The 17,368-nt window shown below is 39.6% G+C and overlaps 1 protein-coding gene and 1 long non-coding RNA gene across 2 annotated transcripts in view; one reads left to right on the top strand and one right to left on the bottom strand.

Annotated features, from left to right (window-relative positions):
- The window catches only part of LOC111514813 (E3 ubiquitin-protein ligase mind bomb 1), a 456,223-nt gene that overhangs the window by 422,875 nt on the left and 15,980 nt on the right, over window positions 1-17,368 (bottom strand). The window lies entirely within an intron of this gene.
- Window positions 13,240-14,446, top strand: LOC141480725 (uncharacterized). The gene is made up of 2 exons (XR_012464519.1): window positions 13,240-13,854; window positions 13,920-14,446. It is a non-coding gene; the product is annotated as an uncharacterized lncRNA (long non-coding RNA).

Raw genomic sequence — 17,368 nt, 5'->3', positions numbered from 1 at the left:
GCAGGGGTTGGTCCGAACGGGACCCATAAACTTTTTATTCGCCAACAAAAGTTAGCGCGTCGCTTTTAGAAACAAATTATTAGGATGATGCGGTGGCGGCGGCTGAGCTGCCGGGAGCGGCGACGCCAGTACACCTAACGAAATAAGGGGGCGGCGGGACAACTGTTCCCCAGAATGGAAATGAAATCTCGTGAATGCGTTATGGAATTCGACGAAACTCGAACAAGAAAAAAGGAAAGTATCGCAATATCTTGATGCTACCAAAAAATATTCCAGGCAGTATGGTTCAATTTCAGGTCAGAATATCTATATTCAAACAAGATGTATAGTCGAAGTAACCGGTATTGTGAATAGTTAAAGCTGTCGGCGAACACAAAGCCCAAAAAAAATAATGCCGCTGCGGTATAGTCCACGTGAACTGAAGAATTGGCGTTTCGTATTGAGTTCATGGCTGAAGAGTCATAAAATTAAATTTGCAGTCATGTTACGGTGACGAATATAATGCGGGTTGTCAATGTTCAATTCAGGAAGTGATCGCGATTTGAGTGTTGAAATTCGATATTGGGGCAGTTATAATTACTTAAAATTTTTGTTATATGTTTGAAATGTGACATCCTTGGACAAGTACTAATAGAAATAACGAGTGTGATAACAACTCAAATTCCAAGAAACAGAACAGAAACTGTGTAGTGATTCCAATAGCGATGGTGAACAATGCGAAAAAGAGATACCAGTGAATGAGATTCGAATGCATTTGAATATTGAAACACAGAAAGTATGTTTCAATGTATATAACAATCTACTACTCAAGTTTGGTTTCGAGGGAAACAAACTATTACAAGCAACATCATATTTGACCGAAATTTCTTTCTCAACTGTACGTAAAATAGTCAAAAATAAACCTTATGAACGCAAGACACGATGTGATACGGAATTACCAAACCTTCAGATGTTCATCTAATAAAATCATTTAAAAAAACAATAAACGACTGTTAGAAGAGCAATGAGATTCCTACAACTGAAATCATAAGGAAGAAATTGAATACTTCCGGCCATAACGTGAGCTGCTGTGACAAAACTCTTCAGAATTAAATAAAGACACTAGGATTTAGAATAAAAATAATAAACAAACGTCAAACGGTTATGGAAAGCAGAAGAATAGTGGAATTGCGTAACAAATACTTAGAACACATAACTAAATATAGACAAGAACAACGGCAAATTTTCTATTTGGACGAAACTTGATATTAAACTCACGACACGGTTACAAAAGAGTAGTCTGATGGTTCGAGAATATGTACGCCTAACATGCCTGCAAACAAAGGATCGCGACTAATAATTGTGCATTGCGGAGGAAGTAAAGGATGGGTTCCGAATTCTTTGAAATTATGTGGAAAAAAACTTGAGGACTGCAATGTTGACTATCATAAGAACATGGAAAATAATTTTTTGGGAAAGAAAGTTTTTGGCTTTCTACTACTCCATCTGATACAAAAAAAGGGATGAGAGAATTTTCCAAAGAAAGGAAGGAAGTAATCAATTTGAAACTCATGCATGAATGTGTAGATCATGCAAAGAAGTAACTTTCAGTAGTAGAAAGCCAAAAACTTTCTTTCCCAAAAAATTAATCACTCCTAAAAATATAACCCCTTCAATGGAAAATAATATTTTCGAGGAATGGTTTGAAAACAATTTGATTCCAAATTTGTATGCGAATAGTGTAATAGTTCTTGGCAACGCTTCCTATCATTCCCGACAGCTCATCAAAGTACCGAATGAAAGAGTTTGTATTTTGAGGATAACTATACCAAAAACCAACTACTTGAAGTTTTACAGACAAACACGTTTGAAAAAGTGTATGCCTTTGAGAGAATTGCTGAAAAGTAAGGACACACCATACTGAGACTAAGTGGTCTCCTCAAGAGCGGGGTACCTCACGAAACCGCCTTGCACCAAACCCCCCAGGAGCAGGTTAGCAAACGTTGGCTCTCAAGTGATGATTCACCAAAACAAGAGGCGAGAAAGTCCTGCACGGTTGAATCTAAGGCATCGTCAGGTGTAGCTGACGTGCAAAAACCCTCATAAGGGAATGTTGTCGCGGGTGGGAATCTTGCACCTTGACTATCCGACTACCCCATTAACGATGAAACAGCAGAGCATATACTTTGTGCCAGCCCCGCTGCGGAGCGAATCAGGCCTGTAAGAGCCTGATTCAATCTGAGCCAATCACCATACAAACTAATCGACTTCGTTAAGAAGATGGGTTTATTTGGTCGAGTGTGAATAGGTGTGAGCCACAATAAACCCTTGCGGGTGGCGCAAGGACCTAACCTAACCTAACCTGGACGGCAACCTCAAGGATTTTCACGAAGTGCTTCTGCATCACCATGATGAAAATTTTTAACTCTCCCGTCCCCTGCAGCATATATAATGTGTGCATAAAACGCCTATACAAATGGTGGTGCTTCACCAAGTTCAATTTTCTCAGCAGTCCATTCTGTTTCGTGCACAACCGCTTTTTTCCAACAAAACTCGTAGGAATTCCCGAAGCATCCGAGTTCTACCGTATCGAAGCCCTCACGGGTGAGAAATCAAGCGGGCGGAGGAGCGCTGCTCTTTTTTCCGCCTTAATAGCGACACGTACGTCCCGCATGTAAACTGCTGATGTAGTTCGGCACTTGTTTCCGAATGCAATTGAAAAAACACCTGGCTCCCTCCCGGAGACTTGCCGTCCCGGAGAAATCGACTGCTGCCATAAAAGGCGGCGTCGGCGGAACGTGAACGATTCCGGAATCACATTACCCGGAAAAGAGCAAGGTGTCAGTCGATCGCGGATCATCACGATGGCGTACGCTAGCAGGATGAGATCAAGTAACCGGATCATGACAATGGAATCGTTGTATCATTTTCATTCATTTAGAGATGCTCTCACTGATCTCGAACTTAAAGGAAACGGATACCAGTCGAATATCGAGTGATCATGGATTTGGTGTATGTCAGAAAAAAAATCAACAGAAATTTGATAATGTATTGCCTCAAATACAAAACATAACAAATGGCTGCTCTGACTGAATAACTACTGTAGCGAATTAAAGAATTAACTGTCTTAAACAAATTTATTTTAACAATATCACAACTAATTTATTTACACCACTCAGTAACTAACGCTTAATTTATCTTCACCGTTTGTTAACCGCTCGATTCGCTTTCTTAGTACAGACTACTCTTCGGGACGAAGAGCGACGTTTTTATATCGTCAACGAACGTTCCGGATCCCTCTGCGGATTTCGGGACCCATCCGGAGTTTTCGCGGTATTTCGCGATGCGTCATGCGTTTGCTGACTGGGGCATCGGTCAGGGCCGGCTTCAGATTCATTACACTACTATAACTGAGTGAAAAGCAAACTTACTATGCAAGAAAATAATGAAAGAGGATTGGAGTATGAGAAGTACACACACCCAGGGGTGGAATAACGCCACTCACAAGAGGTAACAGAGGTGATGAACTCTCTCCGCGGCAAGTATCAGCAGAAACTCCGACAGATCTGGTCATTGGAATTGTGGGGAAAGAACAAAGTTGCTGCAACAAATATGTTGCCGTTCCAATCTCTCTCTACTCGTTTGAAGTAGTGAAGTAGACGCAGGAGGAGCTGTATCAACTCAACGTAAAGACCCGAAAAATGATGCACCTCCATAGTAGTTTGCATCCCAAATCGTCCGTTCCACGGTTGTACTTCCCCCCACAACAGGGAGGCAGTGGACTTTTGAGTTTGGAGTGTCTACAAGACAGAATGGTACTGGATGGAGCCTGTAAAGTCGTCAGGAGTTCGGATCCCCTTCTCTGCATGGTCGGCGACCATGAGAGAGCAGGAATTGGATCATTTCTCTTTAGGGCAGCTGCCCGACCAGCTGGTAAACTCTGTTTAGTTTTCGACACTGAACGAGGTGATCACAACTCTGTCACCGAGTTGGAACCCGTGCAGCAGAAGGCTCATATAAAAGCCGCGGGAGATCACTTCACTTCTGCGGCAGCACAAGGATAAGCCAATGCATGAAAGCTAGTGGGCTCAAATATAAAAGTGAACAGGCGAAGTATCAGCCAAGGCTGTTTTTCAACTCAACCTGGGAATAGCAATAATTAAATAACAATAACAAAATACTGTGATGACAAGATCGGGAAATAAGTTAATGCAACCGCTGTAGAAAATTATTTTTTGTATTGCTAGGGTCGGGTACGGGCAAAAGACTAAACAGTTAAGTAACCAATGATCACTTATGGTGCAATTGCCTGATGGCCGAAGACTTTGCAGAAAACGACCCAGGCGAAGCTCTTTAACTTACAGACACAGGCTTGTCTAGCCATCAGTGGCGCCATCAGTACCACACCGTCAGCGGCCATGGAGATCCTTCTAGATCTACCTCCTCTCCACATTTTTCTGGAGAGAGAGGCTTGAGCGACTGCACATAGACTTGTGCACATTGCCAATTGCACAAATCAATTTAATGCAGAGTGCAACAGACTGCCTCCAACTGTCAACTACGAACTGTCTTTTAGAGTACTGTTCCCGAGTAGAGGGGACTGGATCCTCCGGGAGAAGGAAATATTAGGAGCAGATAGTTGGTTCACAGATAGATCAAAAACACCTTCCGGTTCTGGTGCAGGTGTTTTCAGTCGCAAACCCAGGACATAGATATCAACCTGCCTAGGAACCTATGCGACCGTATTTCCAGCGGAAATTTAAGCTATTGAATTGTGTGGGGAGAGATTGGAAGAATCCAACCTCATACACAAGTCAATAAAAATATTCTCGGACAGTCAAGCGGCGTTGGAAGCTCTTGGCTCGTACCGAGCAACGTCTAAATTAGTAGCAAATTGCCAAAAACGACTCTCCTCGATAGGAAGACTTGACAGATTGTCTCTGGTCTGGATTCCTGGCCATACTGGCCTGGAAGGCAATGAAGCTGCTGACTCCCTTGCAAAGGAGGATGCTACAAGCAGCTTCATAGGGCCGGAACCTGTCATTGGCATCGCTTTAGGCATTGCCAAACAAAGATTGAACACCTGGATGGCAAAAAGATTCATGGACTTCTGGCAGAATCTTCCAGGATTGGAAGACGTTTATTCACCCTTCGAAGCTTGATACCAAACAGTTGTTGGACTACAGTAGGGATGAACTACAATGTCTAACAGGCCTTCTTACAGGTCACTGTCATTTGAATCATATGCAGAGACTCGGACTGCCAGAAGACAGTATGTGTAGCCTCTGTTTGGAAAATGATGAAACAGCAGAGCACATACTTTGTGCCTGCCCCGCTGGGGACCGAATCAGGTTTTTAGAGTTCGGCAGAGCAGTACTCTTACCATCTGACCTGAAAGACCACTCACCATACAAACTAATCGACTTCGTTAAGAAGCTGGGTTCATTTGGTCGAGTGTGAATAAGTGTGAGCCACAATAAACCCTTGCGGGTGGCGGTGAAGGGTCAAATAGACCCACTCACTTTGGACCTAACCTAACCTAAGTATGTAGTCTTCACTTTTTAATTGTGTAAAATCGAAACTCACAGGGTAGTTGATTATAAGGTTTGGGTATATTATACGAGAAGAAGCGGGTGAAGATAAAATTATGCAAAATTCGCTCCCACACTCTTCACACCCAAAATTTCCCAAAAATTGCATGACATAAGCCAACCGAAATACCGACATTCTCAGCAACTTCTTCAGCAACTTCTTTAATAGTGATTCGACGATTCTTCATAACAATTTTTTCATTTTCTCAAAATTTTCATTGATTGTTGATATGCTGGAGTGTCCAGAGAAAGCATCGTCATTTACATCATCTCGACCTTCTATGAAAAGCTTGTACCACTTCTGAACATTTTTCCGACTCAGAGTACAATCACCTTATGCCACTGTCAACATTTCAAGTGATTTTTGAAAACTAAATTCCATTTTTACATGAAATTTGATGTCAATTCTTTGATCCATTTATTTTTATAGCACAAAGTCGGCGAACACGCAAAACACTTCTAACTTTTATGCTTTTCATCAACAAACTGAACATGCCAAACAGCTCAAACTGTGAACACCCGCAAAATTTGAACATTGACCTTATTTTTTCAACAGACCTCGTATGTAATTTTTTAGTGAATTACCTAATCAAAATTTGCAATAAAATGCCAATAATAATTAACATATTCATGAATTGCCTATTTTCCTTGTCAATTAAGAGATGTAGAACTCACTCAATACTAGCGACCCGCCCCGGCACCGCACGGGTGCAAGGCTGATACTAAATATACATATAAACACGTGTGAAAGCTGCTAATCATAAAATGATACAGGGCGAAGCGCGGCCTTTTACACGCTATTTATAGGCACGCTATGTCCCTGCATTTTAAATCTGTAATATCTTTGAATATATTCATTTTAATTGCATGCTGTAAAGGGCCACATTGATCTATATTAAATGTACAATGTATTAAAGGTACTTAATTGGATAAAGATAATTGCTGTATTGTTCAAAATCGCTACGTAAAAAGTAAAAGATGAAAAATGGTTATTGTGGGTTATCCCTAAGAGATAGACATATACCATCGCGGACTTTTTTGTAGATCTTTTTAAGGTGTACAATACTGCAGTACATTATTTTGATCTATCTCGTGGGGTTCAGCCAGCGTTTGCAATGTAAGCGCAAAACAATGTATCACAATGTAAGCGGGGTGAGTGGCGGGGGATCACTGTCTCTCTCTTATGGGTGTTTGACAGTCTCCCGGTGCAGACCACACGGCACTCACCCAGTAAAGTTATCGGTCAACCACCCAATCCCGCGCTTGCGGGTAACAGGCGTTGGCCGGTTTCAAGCTAGATGTGTGGGAGAGGTGTCTCGCAAGAGCCCTCGGCGGTTACTCATCCAACGCTGGAAAGGTAACTTTCCTAACATGAGTGCCCCTCGGGGTAACGTTAGAGTATGCGGTGCAGACCACACGGCGTACACCCAAAAGTTGTTGATGAACCACCCTATCCCGCACCTACACGGGTAATGGGCGCGACATCTTTGACATATGATGTGTGGTAGAGGATGCTCGAAAGAGTCCTCGACGGTTACTCATCAAACGTTGGAAAGGGAACTTTCCTAACATGAGTTCTAGGGGGGAGGTGAGTGCCCGCTCGCGGCTGGAGGCTAGCGAGCCTCATCTCCAACTGGCGTTGGCCTCTTAGGGGCAGCGGCTCCACTAGCGGGTAAAGGGATACAGGGTTGCGGTAGTCCATTCATGGATGCATTGCAGCCCCATACCGAGGCACTTGACGGCTTATGCTGTTCCGTGATCCTAGCCTGCTTCTGTACGGATCCGAGCGTTCGAGGTGTCGGGGCTCGCGGTCCTTCCGGGCTCTAGTATCCGAGTCTAGTCTTGGAGGGCACCAAGGTAGACGCTTGAGGTGTCGGACCCCGGTTGGACGGAGCTACTAGTATCCGAGCTTAGGACTCCGACCGACCACGTCCGGGACCATATTCCCAACTGATTTGGCATGGTTGGCGGGGGCAGGTGTGCGACGCGAGCACTCTCTGGCGAAAGAAGAGCTTAGTTAACTTGTACGAACGTTCGGTCGAACGCTGCCGATGGTCCTGTCTCTTGGTTAGCCACACTAAGTAGATGTAAGGAGGCAACTCCGGGTTCGGTGAGCGGGAGGAAGCCCTGCGAAATCCTGTTGGTGTGGGGTGAGGGGCGGTACCCGCAAGGATTTTCCGAAAATCCACCCCTCCACACCCGATCGCATCCAACGCCAGGGTGCGTCTGGGGGGCCTAACCGGCCCCCCAGGCCCCCCGGTGCGGTCGTAACTATGACTCTCTTAATACATCACATTAGAAACCTCTAAAATTATCGGTGTTTCTCTAGTATATTAAGCATTTTATATGCATAAAATCCTTCCTCTTAAAGCTTGTCGCGCACTTGTCCGGCACAGCACAGCACGGCCCGTCCCGTCAAAATCCGGATAGGACTGGAACAATGAAAATGAATAGACAACTGCCCACTAGCCCGGCACGGCACAGCCAAGAGCGTCCGCCGCCGGAAAGGATTCGAACTCTCCGATACTGTCCGGCAAATAACGGTACGTGCTGTGACGAACTGGCCAAGCGAGCGCGTCGCCGGCCAGCGCTTGCCAGCATCAACTTGTCCAAATGTGCCTGGGAAGTTTCTGTCTCTCTGTTTTGCTATTTCATCAGTTCACAGCACAGTGTCAGACGGTACCTACGAAAATGGAAGAGGAAAAACTGAGTTGCAGGCTCTAGAATATCCAGACGTTCTGGAAATTTGCCTGAAGTCATTCGGAAATACTGGAAAAATGTCCCCTCGTCTTCTTCCAGGTTGTTGAAAAGATGATGACCCTCCCAGATTTGCCCAGATTTGAATACTGCGGCAACTATGATGACGACTTCTTCGTCAGAACTGCTAGTGATCGACATGTTTCTGTCACCGCTTGATGTCAACTGAAATTCCCTTGAAATCGAACAAACAGCACCTTCAGTATGCTGGTTTTATAGCTGAAGTAGTGGGCGACAAGCTTAAATCACTCTTCTATATTTAAAAAAAAAGCATCAAAATCCATTACGTAGTTTTGAAGATCAGTCAGCGGGAAGCGACTTTGTTTTATACTATGCAGTGAAAAACTGGTTGAAGTTGAATTCTAAAATGCCACGCATTTGCAAAAACACAACATAGATGCGCTACCGGCGCTAACGTTCCCAGCCTTCTTCGACCCTAATTAGAACCAACCCCATTATTACCAAAACATTGTAGATCCTGAACAAAGCACAAACCTTTTCCGGAAACAACAACGGAATATCTCCCACATTATCGCCTTATCTCGACCAAAAAAAGGGAAATAGTATGATTGGCGTTTCGTAAATGGAGTCGTGTATTCTAGGCTCGACTATAGTTCCTCGAGAGAACACACAATGGAGGAAATTGAAACTGGGAGATTTTAATTAGATATGAAAACACACGCCGTATGCCCCGTTATTGTTCGGTTTGCTCTAACGACGCCACAATTCAGGGGGTCAAGTCGAACTTTCGACGTCAATTAGAGCGTCGCTACCGTCGTATATTGCGTCCCTCGTATATGTACGGTGAGTTTTTATCTGCTTGGCGGGCCGCAAAAACCGACGGGTGAAAAGGAGAGGTAATTAAGCGTGCATCATATTTATTTTCTATACTGCTTCGTTTTGGTTCGTTGAATATAGGAAATAATGTACGAGACGAGCAAATTGCATGGAAATAACCTTAGAATAAATAATCCCTTTCAGGGGTTACTAAGACTAAACAAAGGCGGAATAGTAATTTCAATTTTTTAGCTTGAGTTTTCGGAATATTTTTATGAGTCTACTTTGAACTGTATATCGGTGAATAGAGAGAGAGAGAGAGAGAGAGAGAGAGAGAGAGAGAGAGAGAGAGAATATACTTTATTGTCATAAGATTGATCTTGTGGACAAAGTTTCACTTAATATATAATGCAATTATATTCACTCATACATAAAATCACTTACCAAAATTTTTACTAATGTACTTTTTTGGAATATTGAAACAAATTTAAAATTTAAAAAACCACTCAAAAGTAATTAAAAAACATCTTGTCTAGGTCGCCGTATCAAAACCCCAGCCAAGGAACTGACACTGCGGCTATTTATTCATTGAGCCCTTCAAAATGATCCCAAACACGTCACGTCTGCTGAAGGTTGCTGAGGAGTTGGTCCTTTGCAGACTGTTCTGGTCGCAGCATCCAATCAAAGTAAAATTGTTATTGTACATACACTTTTAGATTATGCCCGAAAGAAAGTAACGCCGATATATGTGGGTTTTCCTCAAACTCAAGCATCACACCTAATTTGAGTTCATCACTCATTGCATTGGCAGCTGCTTTTTTTATCTGCCCCACCTGACCAAGCTCGCGAAACTGCTTCTCTATTTTGCTTATTGTTCATTCAGATATTGGAGGTAAATTGGGAAATTTCTCATGAAATAGGCGAGGTACTTCCTGTTGTGTTCGGGTTTTATCTCCGTAACCAATCATTAGTAAAACTGTTATTTTATTTTATGCATTTCCGTTAATCTAACCATTTGTCAGACTTGAAGTTAACGAACTTCGAACTCAAATTAAAATACTGGCAACTAATATTGTAACATACAAAACAAGTTGACAAGGCGTTTTAAACTAACGTTGCCACGGAAATTATTTACAGTTTTTAATATTAGCGTCTAAAAAGAACATTACAATGGTTTTTGCTTAGTTTCTTATAGTCAATAACTCAATATGAAATGAGTTTTGAGTATATTGCAATAAATTTTGAGTGTATATTATCGAATTTTGGTAACCACATGATTCTAATTCATTTCAACTCAACTGTTGCAAAAAAACCTGAAAGCGATAACCTTTTAAAATAGAGAATGAAGATACCTTTCAAACGATATATTACAAGCATATACTTCCTATTTAAAAAATTGGAGGTTATACCTGTCATTCGACGGGGGTTGAAGGTAGTGGTAGCATTTTTCCGTTGAAGTATGTCAAATTATAATTTAAATTTGACGGTTTCCGATATTTTGTTAAAATATGTACCGCAACCGAAATAATGAATTTATTCCATTTGGCTTTTACACACTTTATAGTATGTTGATAGATTAGTCTTAGTCCGTACAAAAACATGGGAATATCGTAGTCAGTGTTCTGTAGCAAACCATCATTTATGAGCCTCTATTATTGAATACTAAATGAACCATGTGCCCTGAATGTTTAGGAATAAAAGTAATTTCAAAATGGATGTAACCGCTGCTAGTTCCCACTATTGATTAACTACTTGAATCGCGGATTGTTATTTTTTTAATTTAATTTTAATCGGCGCGGAACGCATAAAGCGCACTTGCTAGTCAAACTCGATTTCATCAGTGCTTTTGAGAACGGAGAACATCTTTTGTTATTTCGTATTTATGTGTAATTAGCCGGCTCGTTAGCTGCAATGGAATCAAAGTGATTGCTTCAGGAGGTCGTTTGGAGAACTTCAATGGAAGATTGGAAAGGAAACTTATTATTTTGTTTCTCGTATGAAAATGGAAAAGATTTTCGTTAAACGTTTTTTTTTTGTCTCTGCAGACATTTCAGAAAACTAATTGAAATAAACAACGAACGAAATTCTCGTAATTACAAATGTAAAAGGCGAAACTCAATGTTTATTTCTTTCTTCTTCATTTGCAGTGCTTCATTTTCAACGATCAAGAAACATGGAGAGCCTTGGTTTGATGCTGCATTAAACAAAGATTTACGTTCGGTATAATTTAGAAATGTTAAAAATTTCATGTAAGTACAATCATAATCTTTAGAAAATAATTTCAGAACCTTTCATAGAAACTTGTAAATTATTATTAGAGGTTAGGTTAGGTTAGGGTAGGTTAGGTTAGGTTAGGTTAGGTTTGGTTAAGTTAGAGGTTAGGTTAGGTTACGTTAGGTTAAGTTAGAGGTTAGGTTAGGTTAGGTTAGGTTAGGTTAGAGGTTAAAAATGATATTGATTCATTTATTTCATGTTATTCAGAGCATCTTATGGCGATGATGCAATAAATTACGTACAATTAAAACACAAATGAAATCTGTGCACACTGAAAGGTAACATAAGGTAAACATGAGAAAAATTTGTTTATTATTGAATTTAACCCCCGACCAAGATAAAACTGGCTTGTAATCTAAAATGTCAGGTAAATACTTACGTTAAAGTGATCATCACAAAAATTAAGCTGAGTATTGGGCAATATTCCCATTGAATCTCTTGAAGCCAGTAATTTCGTATTGTTGTTTTTTTTAAACATGACGAATACAAATAACTTTTTCGGAGTATTAATTGATGTATTAGTGCACTGAGGGACTTCACCCTACAGATACACTTTTGAATTCATATTAAATAATAGCTATCACTAAGTTTATGGAGAAGCTTTTAGTGTTAACATGTAGGCTACTCGAACGTGACGTCACAAGCGACGCCATGATACTGACCTTGTAAATTAAAGTGTATATATTGTACACTAAACTTGTATTTTTACGGAAATATGATATACGTTGAAATTATAATATGTTTTCCAACATTATAGAAGAGTATTTCAATGTCTGTCATCATACCTATTGTTTCTTGGGATGTTACCGCAAATTAGGATTTTTTTGTGTCCGTGTCTTATCCCCATAACCAATCTGCTGTAGAATTTTTATTTTGGGAATTTCTGTTGAATGAAACAATTTTCTGATATACAATAAACGAGATTGAAAAAACTGAAACACTGAACACTACTGTCATGCATTCTAATAACAATTTCTCAGAGGTCAAACAAAAAATTTTTAACTTCATATCAGCGGAAATGGTTTTGTAATCCAGTTTCTCATTTTCAAGACCTAAATGGAAAATAGTTTTTGAGTTATTCTCTGCAATAACCATGAAAACATTTGATACTTCCGAAACAATTCAAGATAGCGACCTGCCCCGGCTCCGTGGGTGCAATGCTGATATTACATATAAATTCACCCACCGGAAATTCAAGGACATGGAGGGTGATGAATAGATAATTTTGTTTCATGGACTCGCCTTCTACCCCCTCTTTTATACCCAGGGGGAGCCCATTTTATTCCCAGGGGAATCCCCAGTTGGAATATTTAAAAACCCTTTATTATTACACATCTATGACATAAAAAAAGAACCTACATACAAAATTTCATCCTCCGAAAATGAAGCCATACGGAGAAACAGGGGTGAAGAGGTAATTTCCATATGTAAACGTCCTCCCTTTTTCCCTAGGATGTCCCCTTTTAATTCCAGGGGGCGCTCCTTTTCTCTCCAGGGGCGCTCCTTTTATCCCCAGAGGAAGATTCATCTTATATCTACGATATAAGACGAATCTACATACAGAATTTCAGTCACCAAAAATTAAGCTATACGGAGAAACAGTGATGAAAAGGTAATTTTCCAACCAGGGCACCCCCCCCACGGGATCCCCCCGTTGGAATATTCGAAAAGCCTTTCTTAGTGCGTATCTAAAACTCAAGAAGCACCTATATACCAAATTTTAGCTTCCTAGGACTCACCAGTACAGAGAAACAGAGATTAACGATTGTTAAGTGAGTGACTTTTGCATTTATAAGAATAGATTGTACATGAAATATGTCTAGAATTTTCCATCGACCTACTAAAAAATATTTTTCAGGTTGTGGCAGGTGAAAATCCCCATAAAAAACTTTGATTTTCTCCACAAAAAATGACGTTCTTGTCTAGAATGTTCTGAAAAAATTATTCATATATAGGAAATTGCATTCGAAATAAACTAACACACAATAAGAATGTGCAGAACACGTGACCAATCCTCGAACAATATGGCCGCCTGTAGGCACACAATGAGTACAATGACATAGGTACTTCGCTGTTTTTTCGTGTTTTGTTATCTTTGGAAGCTGTGAAAATAATTATGATGGCTGTTTTTAATAAAAGCGATTATTTACTAACATGGGAACGTGAAAACAAAGACATTGCTGTGCTTTACAAAGATAAAATCAGAGTGATACAGTGCATGGATCCTTTTACTTTCACTTCAGAAAAAATGAACAGTTCTATAGAATGATTTCCACCAGTTACTGCTTTCTTATCTGGTTAGTTATCAGTTACTTATCAGTTACTGGGTTCTAATCTGGTGCTAACTCATAGTTTCTATACAAATCAGCAGATGAAGGCCTACAAAAGTTTGACTAGCTACAAATATTTTGAAGCTGGATTTGTACATGATTGTGAAGCAAAGTCAATCGGAGAGCACATTGTTGTGATAACCAAGGTATTTAGATATTTTTCAAACTTGATTTATTCATAATTTTGTCTGAATATGTATCTTAATTTTAGGTCAAGCATTCACAGAGGATGAACAATCCCCCACTGCAAGTCTGGTTCGAGAAAGATGGTGCAATAATTTCAGCTCATTGTACCTGCATGGCAGGCCATTCTGAAGTTTGCACTCACGTTGCTGCTCTACTGTATGACCTGGAATATATCAACCAATTCAATATATCAACTAATTCTAGAGTGCAGTCCCAGTAAACAGTTTTTGCATGTGATTTTCATATTCATATTCAATGCTGAATTTCATCATATACCTATTCTTTCAAGTGTTTCATTATTTCTTGTTAACTGATTTTTGACTCTTCTCAAGAACATTTGTTGAATGCCTAGTTCCATTCAATGAATACTATGTATTTAAACATTTCTTTAAACTGAAAAATCATAATTGAAGTTTCCATATTGTTATGAACCACCATGTGAAAAATCACTTTTTTAAAATAACCATTATTGTGGATCATTTGTTCAATGAATGTGTATTGAAACTGACTTCCTCGTCTGACGGGGAAAATAAACAAAACAATATGACCTTATTTTGTGTTTTAATAAATTAATGTATGTTTGAATGTGTTTGGACAAAAAAATATTCTATATACGAACAAAACCTAGTTTCTGACCTACGTAACAATTGAATATACCAAAAATTTATTATAATTCAGCTCTATGTTCTGAAATATGATTTTCCAATAATACAATAAAATTAAACATATCACGACAGTTGCAACAAAAATACAAATCTAGACTAAGTATATACAATTTTCAAAAACAATTTATTGACGTTTTTCATTATAAATTCAATCTAACTCAAAGGTACTATTGGTGGGCAGATATTAATCAATCCACAACACACATTCACTATTTTATCCAAGATCGTATCATCTTCACCACAAACAAGCAGAGAAATTGGCACATAATCTGATAAAATCCTATATTTTTGACGAATGCAACCTATTAGTCTTTCTACATGAATCCTGACATGTGCAATGGCTCTAGTTGCTTCTAATTCAATTGGATGCAACTGCTTCTTTCCTTTGGTAAAAGCAGGAGTTACTTCTTTGCATGATCTACACATCCATGTATAGAGTTACTTATTTTCAAATTGATTAATCCTTCCTTTCTTTGGAAGATTCTCTCATCCATTTTTTTGTATCAGATGGAGTAGTAGAAAGCCAAAAACTTTCTTTCCCAATTGATTATGGACTTTTGTAGTTGTCTTTCCATTAGAATAAACAACATGTGTGCCTACAGGCGGCCATTTTGATTTAATTTTGACAGCATCTCGGACAGGTCTATTCAAACAGATTAAAACTAACCAAACTAAAATATTAGATTGAATATTCTAAAGCTATTCAAATCCTACGGAAATCGCCACTAATGAACGGAATTCCACTTTTACTAAGGAATTTTTCGGTTCTAATTTCTTCTACTGACTACTTTAACGAATGGCATAGTTGATGTCACATTTCGTCCAAATCTAATTTCCAACGAAAACGTAACCAACAAAAATGTACGTCAGATCCACTTGTCTTCAAACCTACCCCGAATACGTTCATCCGTATTCACAAATATATAGTTTGGAATTCGCCGGAAGACATAACATCCACGAAAGGATAAAATATTCCCATCTGAGCAGTAAAATTTAATTTCACGAAAGATATTGCAAACTAGGGTGGTTGAGACACATCACAGGGAAATGATATAGAGAGATGGGACGTCGGAAACTCGGCAAATTATCGTCATCTAACTTCTATTTTGCTAAGACGATGGTTTATATGGAAGTTAACTGAAGAAAAAGTCATTATGAGGGTGGGGCGGCGAGGATTGCGAGAGGGTTGGAAGTAGTGAGGAGCCGTAGGCTGTGGGTGAGGGGGTTGAAACTTTCTTAGAATTAGTTTGGAACAAGAAAATATTGGAGAATATGACAAATCTCATCCTGCAGAATGGAACCGTACATATGGGGTCTTTCGACAGGAACTTCCGAACTTTGACAATTGATAACGGCGACCTTGTTGAAGCTACATCTGTCAAATTAGTTGTCACTTCACTTATTCAGTCTGTTTTGTCAAATCACCATAGACGGATGTAGCATTTAACAACACGTGCAAATAATGAAATTGTTTCATCAAGGTGGGTGTTCTGTTCAGGCAACATACCGCACGATTTGCTCATTTTACGGTCGCCATTATCGTCCTACCGCAATGTGGTGGATAAATTTGAGTCCAGAGGTTCAGTAAACGTACGTCGAACAAACGTAAGATCTGTCGGAAACATCGCGGCTGTCTGTGAGCAAGTGCAGGAGAATCCGAAGCAGTAGATTTCGCGTCGCTCGAAGGCATGGTCGTCTCATGTGGTGGTGATGTGAACTGGCCACCGAGATCGTGCGATTTGATCCCGTTGGACTTTTTCTTGTGGGGTTTTCTCAAGTCGCAGGTGTATGCGAATAAGCCACAAACCACAGCGGTCCTCAAAGCCAAATTTATTGATCTTTTAGATATATACAAATAAGATAAGTCACATACACACACATACATTATTAACTAAGAATGAATATTATAGTGTTTCGCCGTTTACTTGTGTTTCTCTGGATATGACAGCTATACACTCATCAGTAGAATAAACACAATTTGAAATCAATTTCCGATACTTTTTGAACAAGTATTGATTTAACTTTTTGACACGGGGAGGTAGAATATTGTATAAATTCACATCCGTAGAGTTTCTACTTGACTTTTTCAGTCTGAATCTACTAGTACTCAACAAATCACATCCTCTATTATCATAATCGTGAAAATTACAATTTCTGTTTAAGGTACTGTCATTATTTTCATCGAAAGGAACTGAGGTCTACAGGAGTCTAAGAAACCAGCCCCAGATAATACCCTTATGGTCTTTTTCTGTAACATAATAGGTAGCAAATATCGTTTGAGACAACTGCAAGATGAACAGCTGTCATTGAATCTTTATATTGATAATGTCATCATTGAAAGGGTAACAACTTTTAAATATCTGGGAGTGGTATTAGATCAAGAATTGAACCTTGCACAGGAACGAAATAATCTCAGGGTTTTTAGAATAAAAGACTGTGGCTTCTGGTGCACTGGCTGGGATTCTTTATTGGGAATAAATTTTTCTTTGTTTTGATGATGACTTCACAGATTAGACTAATTTCGATCTACAACTATAAATGACCATCGATAATATTTCACATACATAAAACAATGAAAATAATCATAACAAGAGATAGTCTTATGAACTACTCACCTATAAATGACCGTGGCGACCACTATAAATCATTCAACAACAGTCGTTGATTTGCTTTACCATGAAATTAGCAAGGTCATCATCTTTCAGCGAACGAAAATTCGAGAGCCTATTCTTTTTTTATAAATTTGCAACACAAAAACGCGCATTCCGATATCGCGAATAATTTTCAATCCAGTGTGCGAATTGTAGGC

The sequence above is a fragment of the Leptinotarsa decemlineata genome, unplaced genomic scaffold (assembly GCF_025532065.1).
Source record: "Leptinotarsa decemlineata unplaced genomic scaffold, Ldec_3_MD MMD2_tig00000008_RagTag_RagTag, whole genome shotgun sequence".
Taxonomy (NCBI): domain Eukaryota; kingdom Metazoa; phylum Arthropoda; class Insecta; order Coleoptera; family Chrysomelidae; genus Leptinotarsa; species Leptinotarsa decemlineata.
The sequence above is the reverse complement of the archived record's forward strand: the minus strand, read 5'-3'. Positions and strand labels throughout refer to the sequence as shown.